The 10000-nt window shown below is 40.5% G+C and overlaps 13 non-coding genes across 13 annotated transcripts; all 13 read right to left on the bottom strand.

The window, feature by feature from the left end:
• Window positions 1-359: 359 nt before the first annotated feature.
• Window positions 360-432, bottom strand: trnak-uuu (transfer RNA lysine (anticodon UUU)). Its single transcript has one exon. It is a non-coding gene; the product is annotated as a tRNA-Lys (tRNA).
• Window positions 433-600: 168 nt separating this feature from the next.
• On the bottom strand, window positions 601-682 carry trnas-uga (transfer RNA serine (anticodon UGA)). Its single transcript has one exon. It is a non-coding gene; the product is annotated as a tRNA-Ser (tRNA).
• A 359-nt stretch (window positions 683-1041) lies between these two features.
• trnas-aga (transfer RNA serine (anticodon AGA)) lies at window positions 1042-1123 on the bottom strand. The gene has a single exon. It is a non-coding gene; the product is annotated as a tRNA-Ser (tRNA).
• Window positions 1124-2750: 1627 nt separating this feature from the next.
• trnak-uuu (transfer RNA lysine (anticodon UUU)) lies at window positions 2751-2823 on the bottom strand. Its single transcript has one exon. It is a non-coding gene; the product is annotated as a tRNA-Lys (tRNA).
• A 168-nt stretch (window positions 2824-2991) lies between these two features.
• trnas-uga (transfer RNA serine (anticodon UGA)) lies at window positions 2992-3073 on the bottom strand. Its single transcript has one exon. It is a non-coding gene; the product is annotated as a tRNA-Ser (tRNA).
• Window positions 3074-5141: 2068 nt separating this feature from the next.
• trnak-uuu (transfer RNA lysine (anticodon UUU)) lies at window positions 5142-5214 on the bottom strand. Its single transcript has one exon. It is a non-coding gene; the product is annotated as a tRNA-Lys (tRNA).
• Window positions 5215-5382: 168 nt separating this feature from the next.
• Window positions 5383-5464, bottom strand: trnas-uga (transfer RNA serine (anticodon UGA)). Its single transcript has one exon. It is a non-coding gene; the product is annotated as a tRNA-Ser (tRNA).
• Window positions 5465-5596: 132 nt separating this feature from the next.
• On the bottom strand, window positions 5597-5668 carry trnah-gug (transfer RNA histidin (anticodon GUG)). The gene has a single exon. It is a non-coding gene; the product is annotated as a tRNA-His (tRNA).
• A 155-nt stretch (window positions 5669-5823) lies between these two features.
• Window positions 5824-5905, bottom strand: trnas-aga (transfer RNA serine (anticodon AGA)). The gene has a single exon. It is a non-coding gene; the product is annotated as a tRNA-Ser (tRNA).
• Window positions 5906-7532: 1627 nt separating this feature from the next.
• trnak-uuu (transfer RNA lysine (anticodon UUU)) lies at window positions 7533-7605 on the bottom strand. Its single transcript has one exon. It is a non-coding gene; the product is annotated as a tRNA-Lys (tRNA).
• Window positions 7606-7773: 168 nt separating this feature from the next.
• trnas-uga (transfer RNA serine (anticodon UGA)) lies at window positions 7774-7855 on the bottom strand. The gene has a single exon. It is a non-coding gene; the product is annotated as a tRNA-Ser (tRNA).
• Window positions 7856-8214: 359 nt separating this feature from the next.
• On the bottom strand, window positions 8215-8296 carry trnas-aga (transfer RNA serine (anticodon AGA)). The gene has a single exon. It is a non-coding gene; the product is annotated as a tRNA-Ser (tRNA).
• Window positions 8297-9923: 1627 nt separating this feature from the next.
• On the bottom strand, window positions 9924-9996 carry trnak-uuu (transfer RNA lysine (anticodon UUU)). The gene has a single exon. It is a non-coding gene; the product is annotated as a tRNA-Lys (tRNA).
• Window positions 9997-10000: the final 4 nt, after the last annotated feature.

Below are 10000 nucleotides of genomic sequence, written 5' to 3'. Positions count from 1 at the left end.
CTTTGTCTTCTCAGGTGTAAATCATGATAGTTGACGCCTACTCGCATATGACTTTTACCAACAAAAAGTGTCTTAGACAATTTAAATCAATGTATTGTTTTCTGTAAGTGAGTAAACAAGATGATTTTCACATAATTTACAAAGAAAAATTCTAGGCTACAAGCTCCGGTTCTCAAAAATCCCAGGCACCATTGTTCTTTATGTATTTTTTGGCCTTGTTCATTTAACATTGTTCGTTTGTCACTAACCACAAGGGAGATCCCCTGATCACCGGGAGCAGGAAGGAACACCGTTCCAGTACAGAGTCAGCAGAAGAGATGGACCGAAGTGATAGCAAGGTGAGGCCAAAGAAAGACCTTCGCCCGAACAGGGACTTGAACCCTGGACCCTCAGATTAAAAGTCTGATGCTCTACCGACTGAGCTATCCGGGCTCTTGTCGAGTACTGGCATCTCACCTTTTATATAACAGCAGTTTTACAACAAGCTGCCCAGAAGAGACGCAGGTGTCACGGGATGAAAGCTAGAAGCAGTTAGGACAAAGGACCACAGAAGGCACAATTACCATCACAGAAAGCTAAAGCAACACTGCAAAGCCCTCCCGTAGTCGGCAGGGTTCGAACCTGCGCGGGGAGACCCCAATGGATTTCAAGTCCATCGCCTTAACCTCTCGGCCACGACTATGTCTAGCGGTAGGCTGCCTGCCCCCTTGTCTGGTGGCTCCCTGCACAGGCCAAGCGTCAAAAACAAAATAGAGAAGAAAGATGAGGTGGTAAAAAAAATGTCAACCTTCCCGTACACTCAACGCCAGAGTGTTGCCGTGACCCGGATTCGAACCGGGGTTGCTGCGGCCACAACCCAGAGTACTAACCACTATACGATCACGGCGTGCCACTGGCTCACCCAAGTTAACCCCTGGAGCCCGAATACCAGAAGCAGCAGCGGCGTGTTGGTCCATCGAAGAGGGACAGGACATTTCGCAAATCAGTGGGAGGACCTTGAAAAATTCATGGACGCTTTTCCTCGTGGCCTTCAGCAAACAGCGTAGTCGGCAGGATTCGAACCTGCGCGGGGAGACCCCAATGGATTTCTAGTCCATCGCCTTAACCACTCGGCCACGACTACAAGAACAGACCAGCTTCTGCTCAGTTTGTGTGCAACACTGCTGCCTGACCTACTTGCAAACAACCCAACTCAGTCAGCAAGCTGACTGTAACCCAATAAAGGGTTTCCTTTTTTGGATACAGAAAATAATAACAACAAAACTTTGTGCACTTATAAAATAAAGATAACAAACAAGATGTGCTGTGTGCAGCCTTTGTCTGCGCTGATCTTCATTTACAAACACGTCATTAAAATGAACCTCTAACTCTGTGAATACTCAACGAAGAGACATGAGAGAGATATCTATAGAAAGCTTGACATTTCTACTTTTAAACTAAACAAGTGCTGCCGAAAACAAATATTCTGTGATAAAGTAATCCATATGAAAACAAGGCGATGTCCTTTTTTCACATCTCCCTTCATTATATCTAATGTGACCACGCCCCCGCGCTGAACGCTCTATTCAGATTCAAACTGAAGCGCGGCTTGAATACGCCCACACAGAAGAAAAAGCAGCCAGACTGTTGTTCAAGTGCTTTTATTTTACTGTTTGCTTCGCGATGAGAGGAATAACACATAATTCACCCCAAAAAGATGTGACGTGGTTGAGGATTTGAGAAATGGATTTCCTCAGAAAAAAAAGAATGAAGCACTTTATTCAGCAGAGATCATAAACATGAGTAAGTCTCTTTATATTTATTTATATACTTTTACTAGTTTTCACATAACGTCTAAACATTTTACTAGTTAGACTTTTTCCAAACTATAATTCTTGACTAAATGTATAATTAAGTTAAATATTATGAAGTTTCAATAACAATATACAAAACTATACCACTCAAAAGCTTGATGTAAATAATATAAATGTAACAAATACATGTAACTGTAACAAATGTAACAAAAAATGGTGTTCTTTTAATTTACCACCCTAAAAAACATGAAAAATATTCTCAGCTATTTTCAACATTAATAATAATGATAACAATAAAAGTTTTTATTTTTTATTTTTTACAAATTCAGATTGTTAAAAGGATTTCTTAAGGATTGTGTGACTGGAGTAATAATGCAAAAATAAAATTAGTTTGAAAGTCAGCTTTGATTGTTCCTAATAAACTGTTTAACTGCTCCCCCATATTAAATTATGTTGTGGGATAATTAAATATATTCTAAATAAACTCCAAACGTAAAATTATATACATTTATTTTGTTCTCACGTTCTTTCTTGTAACACCTCCCTCTCAGTGACAACAGCTGACTGAGCGGCTCTTTATGCAGCTCATTATGCAGGGCTTTGTCTTCTCAGGTGTAAATCATGATAGTTGACGCCTACTCGCATATGACTTTTACCAACAAAAAGTGTCTTAGACAATTTAAATCAATGTATTGTTTTCTGTAAGTGAGTAAACAAGATGATTTTCACATAATTTACAAAGAAAAATTCTAGGCTACAAGCTCCGGTTCTCAAAAATCCCAGGCACCATTGTTCTTTATGTATTTTTTGGCCTTGTTCATTTAACATTGTTCGTTTGTCACTAACCACAAGGGAGATCCCCTGATCACCGGGAGCAGGAAGGAACACCGTTCCAGTACAGAGTCAGCAGAAGAGATGGACCGTAGTGATAGCAAGGTGAGGCCAAAGAAAGACCTTCGCCCGAACAGGGACTTGAACCCTGGACCCTCAGATTAAAAGTCTGATGCTCTACCGACTGAGCTATCCGGGCTCTTGTCGAGTACTGGCATCTCACCTTTTATATAACAGCAGTTTTACAACAAGCTGCCCAGAAGAGACGCAGGTGTCACGGGATGAAAGCTAGAAGCAGTTAGGACAAAGGACCACAGAAGGCACAATTACCATCACAGAAAGCTAAAGCAACACTGCAAAGCCCTCCCGTAGTCGGCAGGGTTCGAACCTGCGCGGGGAGACCCCAATGGATTTCAAGTCCATCGCCTTAACCTCTCGGCCACGACTATGTCTAGCGGTAGGCTGCCTGCCCCCTTGTCTGGTGGCTCCCTGCACAGGCCAAGCGTCAAAAACAAAATAGAGAAGAAAGATGAGGTGGTAAAAAAAATGTCAACCTTCCCGTACACTCAACGCCAGAGTGTTGCCGTGACCCGGATTCGAACCGGGGTTGCTGCGGCCACAACCCAGAGTACTAACCACTATACGATCACGGCGTGCCACTGGCTCACCCAAGTTAACCCCTGGAGCCCGAATACCAGAAGCAGCAGCGGCGTGTTGGTCCATCGAAGAGGGACAGGACATTTCGCAAATCAGTGGGAGGACCTTGAAAAATTCATGGACGCTTTTCCTCGTGGCCTTCAGCAAACAGCGTGGTCGGCAGGATTCGAACCTGCGCGGGGAGACCCCAATGGATTTCTAGTCCATCGCCTTAACCACTCGGCCACGACTACAAGAACAGACCAGCTTCTGCTCAGTTTGTGTGCAACACTGCTGCCTGACCTACTTGCAAACAACCCAACTCAGTCAGCAAGCTGACTGTAACCCAATAAAGGGTTTCCTTTTTTGGATACAGAAAATAATAACAACAAAACTTTGTGCACTTATAAAATAAAGATAACAAACAAGATGTGCTGTGTGCAGCCTTTGTCTGCGCTGATCTTCATTTACAAACACGTCATTAAAATGAACCTCTAACTCTGTGAATACTCAACGAAGAGACATGAGAGAGATATCTATAGAAAGCTTGACATTTCTACTTTTAAACTAAACAAGTGCTGCCGAAAACAAATATTCTGTGATAAAGTAATCCATATGAAAACAAGGCGATGTCCTTTTTTCACATCTCCCTTCATTATATCTAATGTGACCACGCCCCCGCGCTGAACGCTCTATTCAGATTCAAACTGAAGCGCGGCTTGAATACGCCCACACAGAAGAAAAAGCAGCCAGACTGTTGTTCAAGTGCTTTTATTTTACTGTTTGCTTCGCGATGAGAGGAATAACACATAATTCACCCCAAAAAGATGTGACGTGGTTGAGGATTTGAGAAATGGATTTCCTCAGAAAAAAAAGAATGAAGCACTTTATTCAGCAGAGATCATAAACATGAGTAAGTCTCTTTATATTTATTTATATACTTTTACTAGTTTTCACATAACGTCTAAACATTTTACTAGTTAGACTTTTTCCAAACTATAATTCTTGACTAAATGTATAATTAAGTTAAATATTATGAAGTTTCAATAACAATATACAAAACTATACCACTCAAAAGCTTGATGTAAATAATATAAATGTAACAAATACATGTAACTGTAACAAATGTAACAAAAAATGGTGTTCTTTTAATTTACCACCCTAAAAAACATGAAAAATATTCTCAGCTATTTTCAACATTAATAATAATGATAACAATAAAAGTTTTTATTTTTTATTTTTTACAAATTCAGATTGTTAAAAGGATTTCTTAAGGATTGTGTGACTGGAGTAATAATGCAAAAATAAAATTAGTTTGAAAGTCAGCTTTGATTGTTCCTAATAAACTGTTTAACTGCTCCCCCATATTAAATTATGTTGTGGGATAATTAAATATATTCTAAATAAACTCCAAACTTAAAATTATATACATTTATTTTGTTCTCACGTTCTTTCTTGTAACACCTCCCTCTCAGTGACAACAGCTGACTGAGCGGCTCTTTATGCAGCTCATTATGCAGGGCTTTGTCTTCTCAGGTGTAAATCATGATAGTTGACGCCTACTCGCATATGACTTTTACCAACAAAAAGTGTCTTAGACAATTTAAATCAATGTATTGTTTTCTGTAAGTGAGTAAACAAGATGATTTTCACATAATTTACAAAGAAAAATTCTAGGCTACAAGCTCCGGTTCTCAAAAATCCCAGGCACCATTGTTCTTTATGTATTTTTTGGCCTTGTTCATTTAACATTGTTCGTTTGTCACTAACCACAAGGGAGATCCCCTGATCACCGGGAGCAGGAAGGAACACCGTTCCAGTACAGAGTCAGCAGAAGAGATGGACCGTAGTGATAGCAAGGTGAGGCCAAAGAAAGACCTTCGCCCGAACAGGGACTTGAACCCTGGACCCTCAGATTAAAAGTCTGATGCTCTACCGACTGAGCTATCCGGGCTCTTGTCGAGTACTGGCATCTCACCTTTTATATAACAGCAGTTTTACAACAAGCTGCCCAGAAGAGACGCAGGTGTCACGGGATGAAAGCTAGAAGCAGTTAGGACAAAGGACCACAGAAGGCACAATTACCATCACAGAAAGCTAAAGCAACACTGCAAAGCCCTCCCGTAGTCGGCAGGGTTCGAACCTGCGCGGGGAGACCCCAATGGATTTCAAGTCCATCGCCTTAACCTCTCGGCCACGACTACGTCTAGCGGTAGGCTGCCTGCCCCCTTGTCTGGTGGCTCCCTGCACAGGCCAAGCGTCAAAAACAAAATAGAGAAGAAAGATGAGGTGGTAAAAAAAATGTCAACCTTCCCGTACACTCAACGCCAGAGTGTTGCCGTGACCCGGATTCGAACCGGGGTTGCTGCGGCCACAACGCAGAGTACTAACCACTATACGATCACGGCGTGCCACTGGCTCACCCAAGTTAACCCCTGGAGCCCGAATACCAGAAGCAGCAGCGGCGTGTTGGTCCATCGAAGAGAGACAGGACATTTCGCAAATCAGTGGGAGGACCTTGAAAAATTCATGGACGCTTTTCCTCGTGGCCTTCAGCAAACAGCGTAGTCGACAGGATTCGAACCTGCGCGGGGAGACCCCAATGGATTTCTAGTCCATCGCCTTAACCACTCGGCCACGACTACAAGAACAGACCAGCTTCTGCTCAGTTTGTGTGCAACACTGCTGCCTGACCTACTTGCAAACAACCCAACTCAGTCAGCAAGCTGACTGTAACCCAATAAAGGGTTTCCTTTTTTGGATACAGAAAATAATAACAACAAAACTTTGTGCACTTATAAAATAAAGATAACAAACAAGATGTGCTGTGTGCAGCCTTTGTCTGCGCTGATCTTCATTTACAAACACGTCATTAAAATGAACCTCTAACTCTGTGAATACTCAACGAAGAGACATGAGAGAGATATCTATAGAAAGCTTGACATTTCTACTTTTAAACTAAACAAGTGCTGCCGAAAACAAATATTCTGTGATAAAGTAATCCATATGAAAACAAGGCGATGTCCTTTTTTCACATCTCCCTTCATTATATCTAATGTGACCACGCCCCCGCGCTGAACGCTCTATTCAGATTCAAACTGAAGCGCGGCTTGAATACGCCCACACAGAAGAAAAAGCAGCCAGACTGTTGTTCAAGTGCTTTTATTTTACTGTTTGCTTCGCGATGAGAGGAATAACACATAATTCACCCCAAAAAGATGTGACGTGGTTGAGGATTTGAGAAATGGATTTCCTCAGAAAAAAAAGAATGAAGCACTTTATTCAGCAGAGATCATAAACATGAGTAAGTCTCTTTATATTTATTTATATACTTTTACTAGTTTTCACATAACGTCTAAACATTTTACTAGTTAGACTTTTTCCAAACTATAATTCTTGACTAAATGTATAATTAAGTTAAATATTATGAAGTTTCAATAACAATATACAAAACTATACCACTCAAAAGCTTGATGTAAATAATATAAATGTAACAAATACATGTAACTGTAACAAATGTAACAAAAAATTGTGTTCTTTTAATTTACCACCCTAAAAAACATGAAAAATATTCTCAGCTATTTTCAACATTAATAATAATGATAACAATAAAAGTTTTTATTTTTTATTTTTTACAAATTCAGATTGTTAAAAGGATTTCTTAAGGATTGTGTGACTGGAGTAATAATGCAAAAATAAAATTAGTTTGAAAGTCAGCTTTGATTGTTCCTAATAAACTGTTTAACTGCTCCCCCATATTAAATTATGTTGTGGGATAATTAAATATATTCTAAATAAACTCCAAACGTAAAATTATATACATTTATTTTGTTCTCACGTTCTTTCTTGTAACACCTCCCTCTCAGTGACAACAGCTGACTGAGCGGCTCTTTATGCAGCTCATTATGCAGGGCTTTGTCTTCTCAGGTGTAAATCATGATAGTTGACGCCTACTCGCATATGACTTTTACCAACAAAAAGTGTCTTAGACAATTTAAATCAATGTATTGTTTTCTGTAAGTGAGTAAACAAGATGATTTTCACATAATTTACAAAGAAAAATTCTAGGCTACAAGCTCCGGTTCTCAAAAATCCCAGGCACCATTGTTCTTTATGTATTTTTTGGCCTTGTTCATTTAACATTGTTCGTTTGTCACTAACCACAAGGGAGATCCCCTGATCACCGGGAGCAGGAAGGAACACCGTTCCAGTACAGAGTCAGCAGAAGAGATGGACCGAAGTGATAGCAAGGTGAGGCCAAAGAAAGACCTTCGCCCGAACAGGGACTTGAACCCTGGACCCTCAGATTAAAAGTCTGATGCTCTACCGACTGAGCTATCCGGGCTCTTGTCGAGTACTGGCATCTCACCTTTTATATAACAGCAGTTTTACAACAAGCTGCCCAGAAGAGACGCAGGTGTCACGGGATGAAAGCTAGAAGCAGTTAGGACAAAGGACCACAGAAGGCACAATTACCATCACAGAAAGCTAAAGCAACACTGCAAAGCCCTCCCGTAGTCGGCAGGGTTCGAACCTGCGCGGGGAGACCCCAATGGATTTCAAGTCCATCGCCTTAACCTCTCGGCCACGACTATGTCTAGCGGTAGGCTGCCTGCCCCCTTGTCTGGTGGCTCCCTGCACAGGCCAAGCGTCAAAAACAAAATAGAGAAGAAAGATGAGGTGGTAAAAAAAATGTCAACCTTCCCGTACACTCAACGCCAGAGTGTTGCCGTGACCCGGATTCGAACCGGGGTTGCTGCGGCCACAACCCAGAGTACTAACCACTATACGATCACGGCGTGCCACTGGCTCACCCAAGTTAACCCCTGGAGCCCGAATACCAGAAGCAGCAGCGGCGTGTTGGTCCATCGAAGAGGGACAGGACATTTCGCAAATCAGTGGGAGGACCTTGAAAAATTCATGGACGCTTTTCCTCGTGGCCTTCAGCAAACAGCGTAGTCGGCAGGATTCGAACCTGCGCGGGGAGACCCCAATGGATTTCTAGTCCATCGCCTTAACCACTCGGCCACGACTACAAGAACAGACCAGCTTCTGCTCAGTTTGTGTGCAACACTGCTGCCTGACCTACTTGCAAACAACCCAACTCAGTCAGCAAGCTGACTGTAACCCAATAAAGGGTTTCCTTTTTTGGATACAGAAAATAATAACAACAAAACTTTGTGCACTTATAAAATAAAGATAACAAACAAGATGTGCTGTGTGCAGCCTTTGTCTGCGCTGATCTTCATTTACAAACACGTCATTAAAATGAACCTCTAACTCTGTGAATACTCAACGAAGAGACATGAGAGAGATATCTATAGAAAGCTTGACATTTCTACTTTTAAACTAAACAAGTGCTGCCGAAAACAAATATTCTGTGATAAAGTAATCCATATGAAAACAAGGCGATGTCCTTTTTTCACATCTCCCTTCATTATATCTAATGTGACCACGCCCCCGCGCTGAACGCTCTATTCAGATTCAAACTGAAGCGCGGCTTGAATACGCCCACACAGAAGAAAAAGCAGCCAGACTGTTGTTCAAGTGCTTTTATTTTACTGTTTGCTTCGCGATGAGAGGAATAACACATAATTCACCCCAAAAAGATGTGACGTGGTTGAGGATTTGAGAAATGGATTTCCTCAGAAAAAAAAGAATGAAGCACTTTATTCAGCAGAGATCATAAACATGAGTAAGTCTCTTTATATTTATTTATATACTTTTACTAGTTTTCACATAACGTCTAAACATTTTACTAGTTAGACTTTTTCCAAACTATAATTCTTGACTAAATGTATAATTAAGTTAAATATTATGAAGTTTCAATAACAATATACAAAACTATACCACTCAAAAGCTTGATGTAAATAATATAAATGTAACAAATACATGTAACTGTAACAAATGTAACAAAAAATGGTGTTCTTTTAATTTACCACCCTAAAAAACATGAAAAATATTCTCAGCTATTTTCAACATTAATAATAATGATAACAATAAAAGTTTTTATTTTTTATTTTTTACAAATTCAGATTGTTAAAAGGATTTCTTAAGGATTGTGTGACTGGAGTAATAATGCAAAAATAAAATTAGTTTGAAAGTCAGCTTTGATTGTTCCTAATAAACTGTTTAACTGCTCCCCCATATTAAATTATGTTGTGGGATAATTAAATATATTCTAAATAAACTCCAAACGTAAAATTATATACATTTATTTTGTTCTCACGTTCTTTCTTGTAACACCTCCCTCTCAGTGACAACAGCTGACTGAGCGGCTCTTTATGCAGCTCATTATGCAGGGCTTTGTCTTCTCAGGTGTAAATCATGATAGTTGACGCCTACTCGCATATGACTTTTACCAACAAAAAGTGTCTTAGACAATTTAAATCAATGTATTGTTTTCTGTAAGTGAGTAAACAAGATGATTTTCACATAATTTACAAAGAAAAATTCTAGGCTACAAGCTCCGGTTCTCAAAAATCCCAGGCACCATTGTTCTTTATGTATTTTTTGGCCTTGTTCATTTAACATTGTTCGTTTGTCACTAACCACAAGGGAGATCCCCTGATCACCGGGAGCAGGAAGGAACACCGTTCCAGTACAGAGTCAGCAGAAGAGATGGACCGTAGTGATAGCAAGGTGAGGCCAAAGAAAGACCTTCGCCCGAACAGGGACTTGAACCCTGGACCCTCAGATTAAAAGTCTGATGCTCTACCGACTGAGCTATCCGGGCTCTT

Source organism: Carassius gibelio, chromosome A20 (assembly GCF_023724105.1).
Source record: "Carassius gibelio isolate Cgi1373 ecotype wild population from Czech Republic chromosome A20, carGib1.2-hapl.c, whole genome shotgun sequence".
In the NCBI taxonomy this organism is placed as follows: Eukaryota; Metazoa; Chordata; class Actinopteri; order Cypriniformes; family Cyprinidae; genus Carassius; species Carassius gibelio.
The sequence above is the reverse complement of the archived record's forward strand: the minus strand, read 5'-3'. Positions and strand labels throughout refer to the sequence as shown.